The following is a 13343-nucleotide window of genomic DNA, read 5'->3' on the forward strand; positions in this document are numbered from 1 at the left end:
CTTGCAGGTTACACCACAGCAGAGAGGCTGGGAGCCTAGCTGCGACACAAGCTAACAGACCGTCACTGATTTAATTGACTGATGATTTAATAAAATGCCTGGATATAGATTAACTTGCTTTGCTTAATGTAGCTCAGCTTCCTGGCAGCAGGAACTGGCCCAGCGCTGTTTCTGGGCTGGGAGCTGGGCTGCCCAGGGTCTGCATCCACCACTCTCCAGGGTCACTCACACTCCAACTGACTCCCTAGCCACACAACTTCCCTTCCCCAAATTTAGCCCATTAGCCTTCCCAAAATAATGAAGCTTAACACAAAGCTAAGGTACAGGGCAAGCATATACACAGGCACACAAAAACCCTCATATGTGTAAGCCTTTTCCATGCTATAGTAAGTCCCTTATCCAAGCCTGTCTTACTCCTGAGATTAATACTTAGCCAAACACTCTTAGTCTCAGGACTAAGATTCTTATTGTGCACCATTTCAATCTCAGAGTTGACAAAATCGTTTAATGGATTACTTAATTCCTACCCAAAGCCTGGAAATAGATGAAGCAGTGTAGGTTAATAAAAGCAGCGCTGTTCCCTGTGCCTAGCAGAGTAAGGCAGCAATCTCTCTCAAATGTGAACATCTGGTTTCCCTGCTCCCATCTCTTCAGCCATTATTAGATATTAAAAACAAACCCACAAAAAACCTCAAATCACAGCAGGTATTGCTCTACAGACCACATGCCCAACTGCAAATGAAGAAAGATACTGTAAAATTTGGAAAAAAAAAAGAGAGTAAAAGGATTATTAGCTAGCTCTAATTACACAAACCAATCTCATCCTCTTGTCATAAGCCTCTTTCCTGTGTCCGGAATCTATTTGTTCAACATCAAGAGCAGTCTTTTGTTAAGTGTCCAAGGGTCATCAGCACAGGGTGATTAATTTCCCATTTTACAATACACATTTACTATCAACCAATTCACTTGTAATACGATACAACCCTGCCCTCACTTGTCAATGTTTTTTCCTTTAAAATATTACTAACGGCAAACAATACTTAAGATACCAATTTGTAAAATCCAAACAACATTTTCAAAGGAGCTGTCATGGTGCTATAATAAAATAAAAATCACAGACCACGTCTTGAGTTCAAGTAGCTACATCCTAATAAAGTTAAGAACTAACAGTCAACTTGAATTACAGTGCAGCATGTACGCAAAAGCATATGTATGTTTATACTCAAATTAAGTCCTCTAACAGGTTCTGGGGCAGCTGTTTCATGTATGCATGAGACTTATCTCAGGCTCAAATATTAACTTCCAGAAATCCTTAGCAGACGTTCTAGATGCTTCTTCAAATGAGTAAAATCTAGTTTATACCTTCCAATATAGTTTGTTGCTTGAATACACACTTTGGCAGTAAATTGTGGGGAAGCTCCCAATGACAAACAGCCCACAACTGTAAGAGTGAATATTCACTTTGGGTGCTTAACTAGAAACTTCTTGAAAAGTCCCAGTTTTTGAAGGACAAGTAAAACCAGAATTTTTTGCAGAAATGGGGTCCATCCCAAAGGGTATCAAGCTGGACAGCCAAAGCACCATGAAAGTTGCTAGTTACCTTCAAAAACAGAGATGTATTATACGGGACCAACAGTGCCTCCAGATGATGCACAGCATCAGGTGAAGAACAGTAGGGAGAGAAGAACAGGATTTGGGGACTATTTCACCCCAGTGTGTAAAAGGATAAACACTATGGATAGCTGTCATTGGCACCGAAATGCCTGCAGCCTTCCACATCCAGTGGGAGAGAGCAAAGCCTCTATTGATTCCAACAACTCTTGACTATAGCTTATGTCCTAAAAACAGCCTTCTCCAGCTTACTGTCCTCGTGACTCTCAGGGCTGTGTTGTTTTAAGAACTACATTAAGCAATGACAGTTTCAGAAAGTAAGTATCTCCAAGCCCTAGAGCTGAGCAATAAAGCTCTGCTTCTCTCAGTACCCCCCAAGCCACAGCACCTGTACTGCATTCCCAAAAATGCAGTAGAAAACTATGCACGAGGCCCAAAGCACCACGCTTGTTGTTATGCTAATAAATATTATTAAATATTTCCTAGCATTTGCAAGCCAGGTAGTTATCCAATGCATATTTTAATAAGAGCATGCACCAACCTTAACTGTTAAAGACACAGGTAGTGTTGGAAAAACTGGCATTGAGACCAAGATCCAACAGACACCTCCACTCTAGTTTTGGTCAGAGCAGCTTCAGTGTCCAATTAATGTGCTTTTCCTCTCTGAAGAATACATCAGACTTGCTTTTCCCTTTAGGCTCCCTTCTGCAAATGCTCCTGCCCTGAAGCTCTAGGTATTGCAGACCTACCCAGGGAAAGCCTGAGTTGTCACCTTCTTCCACAAACAGAAAACTCCATCAGACACTTCAGGTTTCCTACTGGAGAACCTGTGCTAACCCTGCTCCCTGTGGCACAGCACAACGGCATCTGCCACTGTGACATTAAGAATTTTTTCTTCTTAAGTGCTCCTTTTCTTTCAACTCACAAAACTATGGGAAAACATTCTCCTCTAACAAATACTTTAGGTAGTCACAGAACATGCTCACTTTACTGGAGCATCCCTTCTGAGGCATGACAGTCTCAAAAAACATGCATATAATTCACCTAGCAAATGCAATGATGGAGTCACTTGGTATGGCATCCCCAGAGAGGAAAAGTTAGAGCTGCAGCTCTGCTCCCAGGACACCGTATTACACTACACATCCAGGCAATGCCTCACAGAAAGTAAAACTCCAAGCAACAGAAAATACTACTTCTCTAAATCAGTCAAGAGAGAACACTCATTCAAATCTCATTTTTAAATTAATTAAAGCATCAAATAATAAAAATCCAAATAAGCACAGTTTCCACCCAATTCCACTACCTCACCTTCTGGGTTTGGAGCCTTTTCACAGCTAGCTCATACTCAAAAAAAGCAAACTTAGCAAACAGACACCCCACTTTGCACCTGAAATCATTTCTTTCAATTGCCTTTACAAAGTGGCCTTTCAGACTGGTCCCTCAGGAGTCGAATGGGTTAAGTGCCCACAGGTTCCAGCCTCCCCAGTAAATCATTTATTACCCCAGCTCCGGGACAAGCAGCTACACAGAAGTGAGAGCCCACGCTGTGCAGCTGTTCACCAGCCAGGCAACTCTCTGCAATTATGTTATAGCACAGGATTAAGCTTGGGGAGTGGAAATGCATCCCTTTATTGCTGGGGTTTGGGTTTGTTGTTGTGTTTTTTTGTTTGTTTGTTTGTGTGGTTTTTTTTTTTCTTTTGTAAAGTTATGCAGCTATTTTAAATATTACAGAGCTCACTAACATGAAGTTCATTTAAGTAGTAACCAGTGTATGAATGAAATGAAAGGATTATCATTATAAGCACAATTATGGAAATACTAGACCAGAAGGCAGAAAAAGGAAAGGGTATGAGAACACTGCTCCTAAACTCCAGTTTAGCCTTATTTTTTTTTTTCCTAGATCCTTCAGAGGCGGCACACCCAGAAATCAGACATGATGCCAAGGCTGGTTCCCAGGGAAGAGGTCAGGTGAGAAGGTTTTGCTGCCCGTGCTGGACCTCCCTGGAGATTTCTCTGCTGCTGCTGTGCAAGAAGTCATCCCTTTGGTCACCCCCAGGAAGGGCCTGACATCTTCAGCAGCAAGCACTGCTCTCTGCCAGCTCACCACATTCCATAAATTAGCAGCAAGTTAAGCTATATGACAAATCAAGCCACAAATTGCTTCTCTTACATGACAACTGGTGTCATGCATTTCTCCTTTAAACACACGCATACATTTAGCTAATGAGCATTGACATTCATAACGAATTTGGAAACCAGCTCTCAGCCAGCCACTTATTCATTCCCAATAAAGCAGGTTTCATTCATAATTTTGCTGAAGAATTTCTTTCTCAGGCTCTGAAAACAGGTATAATTCCCCTGCCCAACCCCACTGAAAAAAGGGCACCCAAATAATTTCAATAAATACTTGTCTCTCTACAGTAACAGCAGTTCATGATTAACCCCCCCCAGCTGTTGCTGCAGCTTGGTAACGCCAAATGACTTGGACCGGGTTTTATTAAAGCACTAGTCTTCCCAGGCAAGACCATAGAAAATGTGAGATGCTGCAGAAGGTAAGCAGGTTAGAGACAGTGGGAGGGGAAGGGGCAGCTTGCAGTGGTTTTCCTCCCTCCCTCCCTCGAGAGAGCTCAAACATGGCAAGTGCCCATTTCCAAGCAAGACTCTCGCAGTTTCTTTGCTTCAGGCTAACAGTTTTTGCAAATTCAAGTCTTTTTGGAGAGGATGGGTCTAACTCCATGAGCCAAAACAGCTACTGTCACTATTGCAATAACCATATATTCACTCTTAAGTCAGATCCATCCCCTGATCTGCTTCGCCATACCAAGAAGCTGGTGTTAACAGAAAAACAAGCCTAGAAGCCTCAATGCCACAGCTGCTGCAGGACAGACAGACGGCCATAGTGCCAACCGGGAGGTATGCCTGACCAGCAGCCGGTGGGACCTGAGCTCTGATCCTGACCGGCTCCCACAGAAATCCTTGAGCTGTAACCATGTGTTTACCCCAGGACATGAAAGTTGTATCTTAAAATAACAGGGGAAAACAGCTGATGTTCTAAGTGTTGAGTGCTATTTTATACCATGGCACATGGCTGCAAGAGTTGAGGCCACACACCCCTTTCCTTTTCTTTTTTGCTTCTACCACAAATAAATTGTATTTTATGCCAAAATACCTTGCCAAATTTACTTATAACATGAGCTTTGATATCAGCAGCCCCTCCTGCCATCAAGCAGGTAAGCTGGGCAAACCCTTTGCCCCAACCCCCTTGCCTCAACTCTTGCTTGTACCTGACAGAGCTGCCAAAGCCTTTAACCTTACTTTAACTGCATGAAGCAGTACAGGTGGCTCCAAGATGTCCTTCAGGTCGTTCCCACACCAAGCAGGGAGGAGCAGGGCAGGTCACGATGCTCAGCTCCTGGAAGAGAGGGAAGAAGGAGTCACCAGGTGCAAGGGACAACACAGCTACTGGGGGTACCAGCACCCAAACTCGCATGACAACACCTTCACCAAGGGGGATGGAAACCATCTTCTACCTTGCTAGCCATACAGGAGACGTTGCCTTCCGTGGTAGTCCCATGTGGTGACCTACCCCAGGCTTCCATGAGCACACATGGGGCAACGACCACACAAAGTATAGGGCTATCTATATACCCACATGAGCATCCAGCACCATCTAAGAATAATTGTGCTATTGAGTTGTATTTGCTACTGTCCTGCTATTTGGTTTATCCCCAAAGCTGTTGATCCGCTGTCCATAACCGCACCCCCCAAACCTCTAAGCTGGCCTGAAGTCCTTTACATCCCATCTTAAACACAACCCCTCCCAGACAAACTTAATCAAACTATTTGTGATCTTCCCTTATGGCAAGGTATTTTAAAAGGAACAAGAGTGCCAAAAAGTAGATGATGGCAGGTGACAGCCAGCAGATGAAGCCCAAATCTACCAGGAAATCTCTGCCCAACTCTTCTGGGCTGCCTGCACTTTTCCACAGTCTGATTTCCTGTTCTGGGGCAAAACTACTCAGTAGATTCATCCAAAGGGATGAATCTGATCTACCGAGCACACCTGGAAAGAGCAGTTTAAGTGGATTAAATGTCAAAAGCAGAAAAAAACCAGGTTGTGTTTTAGCTGATTAAATGCTGTGTGGGAGATTTTATTGGCTAAACCAAAGTCATCAGAGCACCTTAGGCCATCATTTGGTTACCACACCAGGAAAGTTTGCAGCTACACACACAACACTGAACGCAAGCGCACCACACCGACTGCCCCCTCCTGTTTTACCAGACAGAGGAGACTCTGCCCCTGCACTCTCCCCATTGGGAAAGCATCTGTAATCAGGGAATCTCACAGCCTGAGCTAAACTGCTGAGTTCAAAGTGCAATTACAAGCACAGAAGTAACAATGGCAAAACTAGTTACTGGCTGGGAAATCAATTGTATTGTGTGAATTAGCTGGCGAACATACAACACTGAAAGATAATGCATTGCACAACAAATCTCACTCATTCATCTACACAAGAACAGCATCACCTGAACATCTCAGTGGCGGTTTTAACAATAAATCTTAAGAAAACATTGTTTAAAAGTCTTCCACATTCTGTTAGTGGGTTCCTGATGAGAAATGGGGAGAGTATTTTGCAAGGCACTACCAGGTACCGCACGCGAAGAGGCATTTTACTGCAAATATACATTATTTAAACACAGAACACACTGGAAAAAAGGAAGAAGTTTGCCCTCATTCCTCTTAAATTATCAAGATTATGCATTAATTTCTTCACGGCAGCGTCACACATTTGTGAATTATATTCTTATGGGAAACTACTGGACCTTAAAGAGGAATTACCTGAACTCTTAAATCCCAGCCAAGACCACACAAACCCTCTTTGGATTCATTAACCAGTAAAAACCATCCTTGCAGTCACAAACAAACTGACTGGAACTTCCCTCTAGCATTCCTGTAGTATTACTTTCAGAACCACATTTTAAAAGATGGCTACGGTTTGATAAAGCAATGATTAACTACGTTAAGTAAGCAACAGTAACCCAAGGCTCCTACTAGCCATCCTGTGTTGATCTCCAAAGCAACAGTTCTCTCCAAGGCACATACTACAACAGTACAGTGGTTTCATTAATTCATGAGACACTGATAATTTAGCTTTTAATACCATACTTGTAACATCTGCAGAGAAAGCAGGGTTTACCGCTATTCCTTTGAACCAACAAGCAATACAGGCATGGCTAACACAGCAAATAGTGAGTATGCTGTAAATCACTACAGGTTTTTCATCATATCCACTAAGGAATGAGGGTGTGCGTTTGGAGACACTTGGCTGCTCATGACATGGAAAATATTAGCAAGAGGAGAAAATCAGCTGGTCACACAGATCATAAAATTCTTCCTCTGAGCTTTTTTTTTTTGTTTATTTTCATTCTGTAGGAATTTTTAGATTGCTACAGGAAGAAGCAAAGAATATTAAAAACTCTTAGATACATATTTTAGTTCCCTATGTAAAGAGCCTGCACAATCAGTAAGGCTGTTTGCATCAGAGAATCAATTCCCCAAAGAATTAATTTCTGCTTCCCATGAAACTGCTACGGGATAACTCCCGCATGCCTAAGCACACCCATTTCAGCAGAAGGATCCCCTCATGTGGATTTCTTCTCCTCTTCCTCCTCTACTGGAAAATCATTACCAAGTGTAGTTGAACACTGATGTAGCTTCTATTTTCTGAATCTTAAAAAGACTGTTTAAAAACTGTGCTTCATGGGTGAAGTCATACTGCTTTGCAAATAAAAAACTACTCTGCATCATCACAGGAAGATGATTACATATTGTACCTTTATAAGGAAAACCGTAAAAAGCAGCTGGCTTCCTACCTGCTCTGCCAACATTCCCATATTCTGACCTTTAACTCTACATAACTTCTGCCCAAAAGGGCCTATAATCACGGTATCACACAATGCTCAGTAAAGTAAATGAGAATGTAAAGAAGAGTCCTTTGACTTGCCTTTATACAACCTATACTGCTTGGATTTAACAAAAATAGGGGGGAAAACCCATCTTGTTTGCTAGGACAGGATATTCGATGTCAGATTGCTCATGGTCTTGCCCCTTACATACAGAGACAGCTAAAGCAGTAATTACCCATGCCACTGACGAATTACTGAAACGTGTTTGGGGAAAAGAGAGGGGAAAAAAGTTTAAGGACAGCATTACAAGTATTTATGCCTTTAAAAAGACATGTGGATTATATATGTAAGTCCTGTCCTAGACAAGTTCTTTCCCACCCCCACCCCCCAAGAAAGGAAAAAAAAAAAAAAAAAAGGAAAAGAAAAATTAATTAAAAAAAAAAAAAAAAAAGAGTCCAGCAGCTTGGAGGTGATTGGCATCTGATGTCTTCTTTTACAGGCAAAGGAGCCAAGCATCAAAAGGTACTCTCTCTACATTTCTGAATTAAATGAACAGCAGTGATTAACGAGGGGGGGGCCGGGGAAGGAGTCATCCAGTGTTTAAAATCAATTTAGGAGCAATCAGTTGGGGCTCTCAAACACACAGGCTTAACAGAGGCCCAACACCTGGACCTCAGGGTTTCCAGGTGCTCTGCTGGTTCGTCCACAGTAAACACTGCTCAGCATGGAGGAAACCAAACTTGCTCTTTTTCCCTCTGAACACAAACCCATTTCATTTTTCTGAGAAGCTTTGGATGTTTTGTTGCTCTGCCACCTGATTTCTTTGACACATCAAGTTATCTCACCATCTGGTTGTAATTGCCATCATGAAGCCTTCAACAAATTCAAAAAACAGCACCAAAATCAGGACATTAATGGTCTAGGAGATGAACTGCTGATTATTTGGGATTATTTGATACAGCTGGAACCTTTGGATAGCCAGGACAGCCAAACACAGCCAATCCCACAGCCACGGCACCCAAACAAACCTCTGGAGTATTTCCGAGCTTTGGCTGTTGCCTGCTTAAAATCTCCTCACAATTTCATATCAACTGATGTCAAGGAAAACACTGCTTCTCCTCATCAACTCCCAAACTTCTGGGTGTACAACTACATGTTGCCATTATCTTTTGCTTTTAAGACACGGCCTATACATCTATACCATGATATTCTCATTACAGGACATCCTTTTCCTGCTTATAATGCATCTCCCAAGATAAACTGGCTCACAAGACCTCAAAAGTCTGTCCCATGGTCTGAACTGTGTTTCCCAACTCCTTAGGGAAGGGAGCCTGGACACACTCCTCAGATAGTCAAGTGACAAGGCCCAGCCAGCACGGGGTTATGAAAGGCAGGTCCTGCCTGACAAACCTGATCCCTCCTGTGACAGGGTCCAACTACAAGCAGCGGGGAGAAGTCTCACAATCACTAGTCCTTGGTCTTGTCCAGGACCTCAACTTCCCAGATGTCTGCCGGGAACACAAGGCAGCAGAGAGGAGATGCTCGGGGGGGCCCTGGGCCCAGCGGCTGAGGGAGCGGGGGAAGGCGCCCACTGGCCTGTGGCCTGGGGACAGAGCGGGGCTGGTGGGCACTGGTGGCTGGAGGTCTGGGGCTTGGCAATCGCAGAACGACAGGAGGAGGGGGTCAGCAGAACAGCTGCCCCGGAGCCCCTGAGGGCCGGCTTCGGGCCGTTGAGGAGCCGGGCGGGCAGAGTCCCGGGGGAGGCAGCCCTGGGGCCGGGGGCTCCGGGCAGGGTGGGCGCTCTTCGGGAAGGGAACGTGAAAGGCGCCGGAGCAGGCCGGCCCCACGTGCCGAAAGGTGGTGGGAAGCCCACCGGCCTGGCTGAGCAGAGAGCTTTGGCTGGAACTCGGGGGGAAAAGGAGAGTTTACGTCCTTTGGAAGAGGGGGCAGGCAACTCAGGAGGACTACAAGGATGTTGTGAGCTTATGCAGGGAGAAAATTAGAAGGGCCAAAGCCCAACTAGAACTTAATCTGGCTGCTGCCATAAAAAACAACAAAAAATGTTTCCAGAAACAGATTTACAACAAAAGGAGGACTAAGGAGAACCTCCATCCTTTACTGGATGTGGGAGGAAACATCGTGACAAGGGGTGAGGAAAAGGCTGAGGTACTGAATGCCTTCTTCCCTTCAGTTTTTAATAGTAAGACCAGTTGTCCTCTGGGTACGCAGCCCCCTGAGCTGGAAGACAGGGACGGGGAGCGGAATGAAGCCCCCATAACCCAAGGGGAAATGGTCAGCAACTGCTGCAGCACTCAGACACACACAGGTCTATGGGGCCAGACAGGATCCACCGCAGGGTGCTGAGGGATCTGGGGGAAGCGCTCCCCGAGCCGCTCTCCATCACTGACCAGCAGCCCTGGCTGCCTGGGGAGGTCCCAGCAGAGTTACCAGATGTGACGCCCATCCACAAGGAGGGACAGAAGGAAGATCCCAGGAGCTCCAGGCCTGGCAGCTGGACCTCGGTACCAGGGACTGTTATGGAGATCACCCTGAGCGCCACCACACAGCACATGCAGGACAACCGGAGGATCAGGCCCAGCCAGTGTGGGGTTACGAAAGGCAGGTCCTGCCTGATGGGCCTGATCTCCTCTGTGACACCTGAAGTGCTTAGGGACATGGTTTAGTGCTGGACTTGGTACTGCTTGGTTAACAAGTGAACTCAATGGTCTTAAAGGTCTTTTCCAACCCAAACTATTCCACGATTATGTATAAAAGGAAGAATAAAAAAATGTTTTGCCTAAAATCTGCTTTGCTTCGGTCAGGTGTAAATACAACATGGATCCACTAACCACTCCCTCACACCAGATTTTTACCAGCAAAGCTGAGGGCAGACTGCAACTCATCACATTTGACACACACACAAGGTTTCTCTAAAAATAAAAGATGGGTTTTGTTTAGAGGGCAGCACTGACTTGGCAGACTGGATGAAGAAAAGCCAAGAATTTTAAAACAGAAGAAAGTAAAACATACCCGTATTTCACACAACGGTACACACTGCAGAGCAAGCAATAACATTAAGAGGTTAACTGGAGTCCCATTAATCCTGATTACCAAGAGATGACAGACAAAAATTCTTTCATATACATTAAATTGACTTTTGAAACTTAAACTCTTTTGACAGTGTCGCCTTGAACTTGTAGACAGAAATATTCCTGTGGTGAAGAGAAACAAGGAAGCACCCAACCAAGAGCACTTCCCTGCTTACTCCAGCCCTGGACAGATGCAAATTTTCTTTCTAGAACTTAAGAGACCTGCACAGAGCTAAGTTTTGTGTTTGCTTTTTATTTCCACCAGCAATCACAAAGCAGCAAAACAAAAAGACTGGGGATGCTTCACGCCTCTCTGCCTTGCCTCTTGTGAGCAACCTGAGCTCCATAAACTCCTCTTGTGCAACAACAAGCAGGAACCTGCTTCCCCACGAGAAGACAAGGTACCACAGAGACTCTGCAAACAGTGAACCCCCCTTACCGCTGAGAGAACGGTCCTGCACAAGTGCTCTTGGAAGGCACACAACTGACATTTTGAAGGCTGAAGCAAGACGAAAAAAACCCTGGAAATAATCATGGTTTTGTGACCCATTACCATTTTTACCAATAATAAATTAGTAAATTCGATCTTTAAACTGAAGCATGTCACAGCATTCATCCTAAATAGCAGCTGCTTCTTTCCAGACAGTCTTGTAAAACCACATCACGACTGAGATAAGGGCTTCAAACTGTTTCCACAAGACCATCACAGCCGACTGTCTGCGGGAGATACTAAAACATAACTCTTGGAGAATTTAAAATCTCAGCAACACATGAATTAATTACATTGATCCACCATAGAAAGACCACCATCCCTCTTGTTACTGGGAAACAGTATCTGTGTTTAACTAAAAAACAAAGCAAACAGCAGCAAGCTGCAGCAACACTTCAAGCTCACAGCTGCTCATAAAACACAAACTCTTAATTCTGCTGCAGATTCTTCTTCCTTTATCTTTTTTTGTTTGTTTGCTTGCTTGCCTTTCCCATCCAGGGAGCAAAGCCACAAGAACCATCTCTTGTCTACCATGACATTCAGGTTACAAACTGAATGCATTGTGCCCTTTTGCTAACACAGGCCAAAGCTCAATATATATCCCCTTCAGAAGACCTGGAAACAGAAGAAGCACAAACAGTGAAGCCCGGAACTACTTCAACATGGTCATCATCAAAAGCCACCAACACAATGCCGCAACACAAAGGAAAATGCCACTTAACCACAGTCCAGTGAGCAGGACAGGCTAAACGTTTCCTGGGAAGGTGACATGTCACACCCAGAACAGGAGACAACCCTGAAAAAAAGGCAAAGTGGATAGAAGCAAGAATCATGCAAAATTTTCAGTTGGGATGGCCCTTTGGAGGTCATCTGGTCCACCCTCCTGCTCAAAGCAGGACCATGACATCCTCCCCATGCTCCCATTGTTCAAAACTGTCCCAGTCAGCTATGGCCTCTGTCTCAGCTCCCACACGTAAAACTGAACTATGTAGGCTCATCAAGCTCCATTACCACAGGAATGAAGTCAGAATCATCAGCAGTTGCAAGGCACTCCAACTGCAGCTGTGTAGCCTGCACAATCAACTTCTTTCATCTGACTTTCCCCACCTACAAAATTAATTTTCATTTCCACATAGGTAAAATAAATAAATAAATAACTAAAATAAACAACTCTTACTGTAAGCAGAAACCTTGTGATAAGGAAGGGAACATGCACATGTTGAAATGACGTATCAGCATATAACGTGGACCGACACATTAATACAAGCTTTCTCCTCCATGTTAAAGATCACCTTGGTATAAAATACAAAATATAAAATCCTGCCTGCCACTGCAGCTCCAAGCCAAGACCAAGGTCCCTCCATGCCAAGCACCATGGAGGCACATGGCAAGAAGCCCTTTGCCATCATGTTTACAAGTTAGACAGATAAATGCTGGGAGGGGACACAAAGGACCAGAAAATGAAGTGACCCGCCCAAAGCTTTACAGATGACTGCCAGCACAGTCTGTAATCCGGCCAGTATTGCCTCTCCACCCACACAGCCGCGACATCCCCGCTTTCTTCAAAAGCTGGCTGCCTCCATCCACTGCCGTGTGGCTGCCCTGCACTGCCTAACACCAGCTGAGCAACTGCGATATTAAGTCACTTTACTGCTTGAATCAACATGTCATTGGAGTGGTGCAGCACTTAATTATATAAATTACGAGATGTGTATAATGGTCCTAAACCAGTAATGAAAGAGAAGGTCTAATGATGCAACAAAAATCTGCAACCCAGCGCCCAGATTACGGGTGGGTTACACAACAGCTCAAACAATTAAGCATTTAGGCAGCTAGCTGCAGACTTGCATAGTGCAGATCACGTTTTCCCAGAGCCATCATCTGACTCCAAACATGTGAGCTCCCCACAAGCACAAACTACCTACCTCCCTTGCCTCAGAAGCTCGAGAGTGAAGGTGAGCTCAGTGTTTGAGCAGCAGTGCATCCACAGTAGAGCAGAAGAGATGCTCCAAAGCAGTGTCAGCCCTTTTCCCAAATCCCCCTCCCAAATGCACATTCAAACTCAACAGACAGATGTAAAATCTGTCCTAGCAACCCCTTATAGCTCAGAAGTAGTGCTCACTCCTCTCAGCATAATATCCCAGTGAAACCTGTTCCATTTACAGCTGGGGTGACTTTTGCACCACACTGTGTGATTTAAATCCCAGCTGCAGCCTCGTTTCAGAAAGCATTATCAGTACAGGGTC

General features: G+C 44.5%; 1 protein-coding gene across 3 annotated transcripts in view; it reads right to left on the reverse strand.

The window, feature by feature from the left end:
• The window catches only part of AKAP13 (A-kinase anchoring protein 13), a 222469-nt gene that overhangs the window by 166663 nt on the left and 42463 nt on the right, over nt 1-13343 (reverse strand). For all 3 annotated transcript variants that reach the window (XM_080396174.1, XM_080396186.1, XM_080396175.1), the window contains one exon: nt 4927-5023. The gene's annotated coding sequence lies outside the window, so the exon portion shown is untranslated. The remainder of the gene's footprint in view (nt 1-4926; nt 5024-13343) is intronic.

This window comes from Falco punctatus, assembly GCF_963210335.1.
Source record: "Falco punctatus genome assembly, chromosome: 7".
Taxonomy (NCBI): Eukaryota; Metazoa; Chordata; class Aves; order Falconiformes; family Falconidae; genus Falco; species Falco punctatus.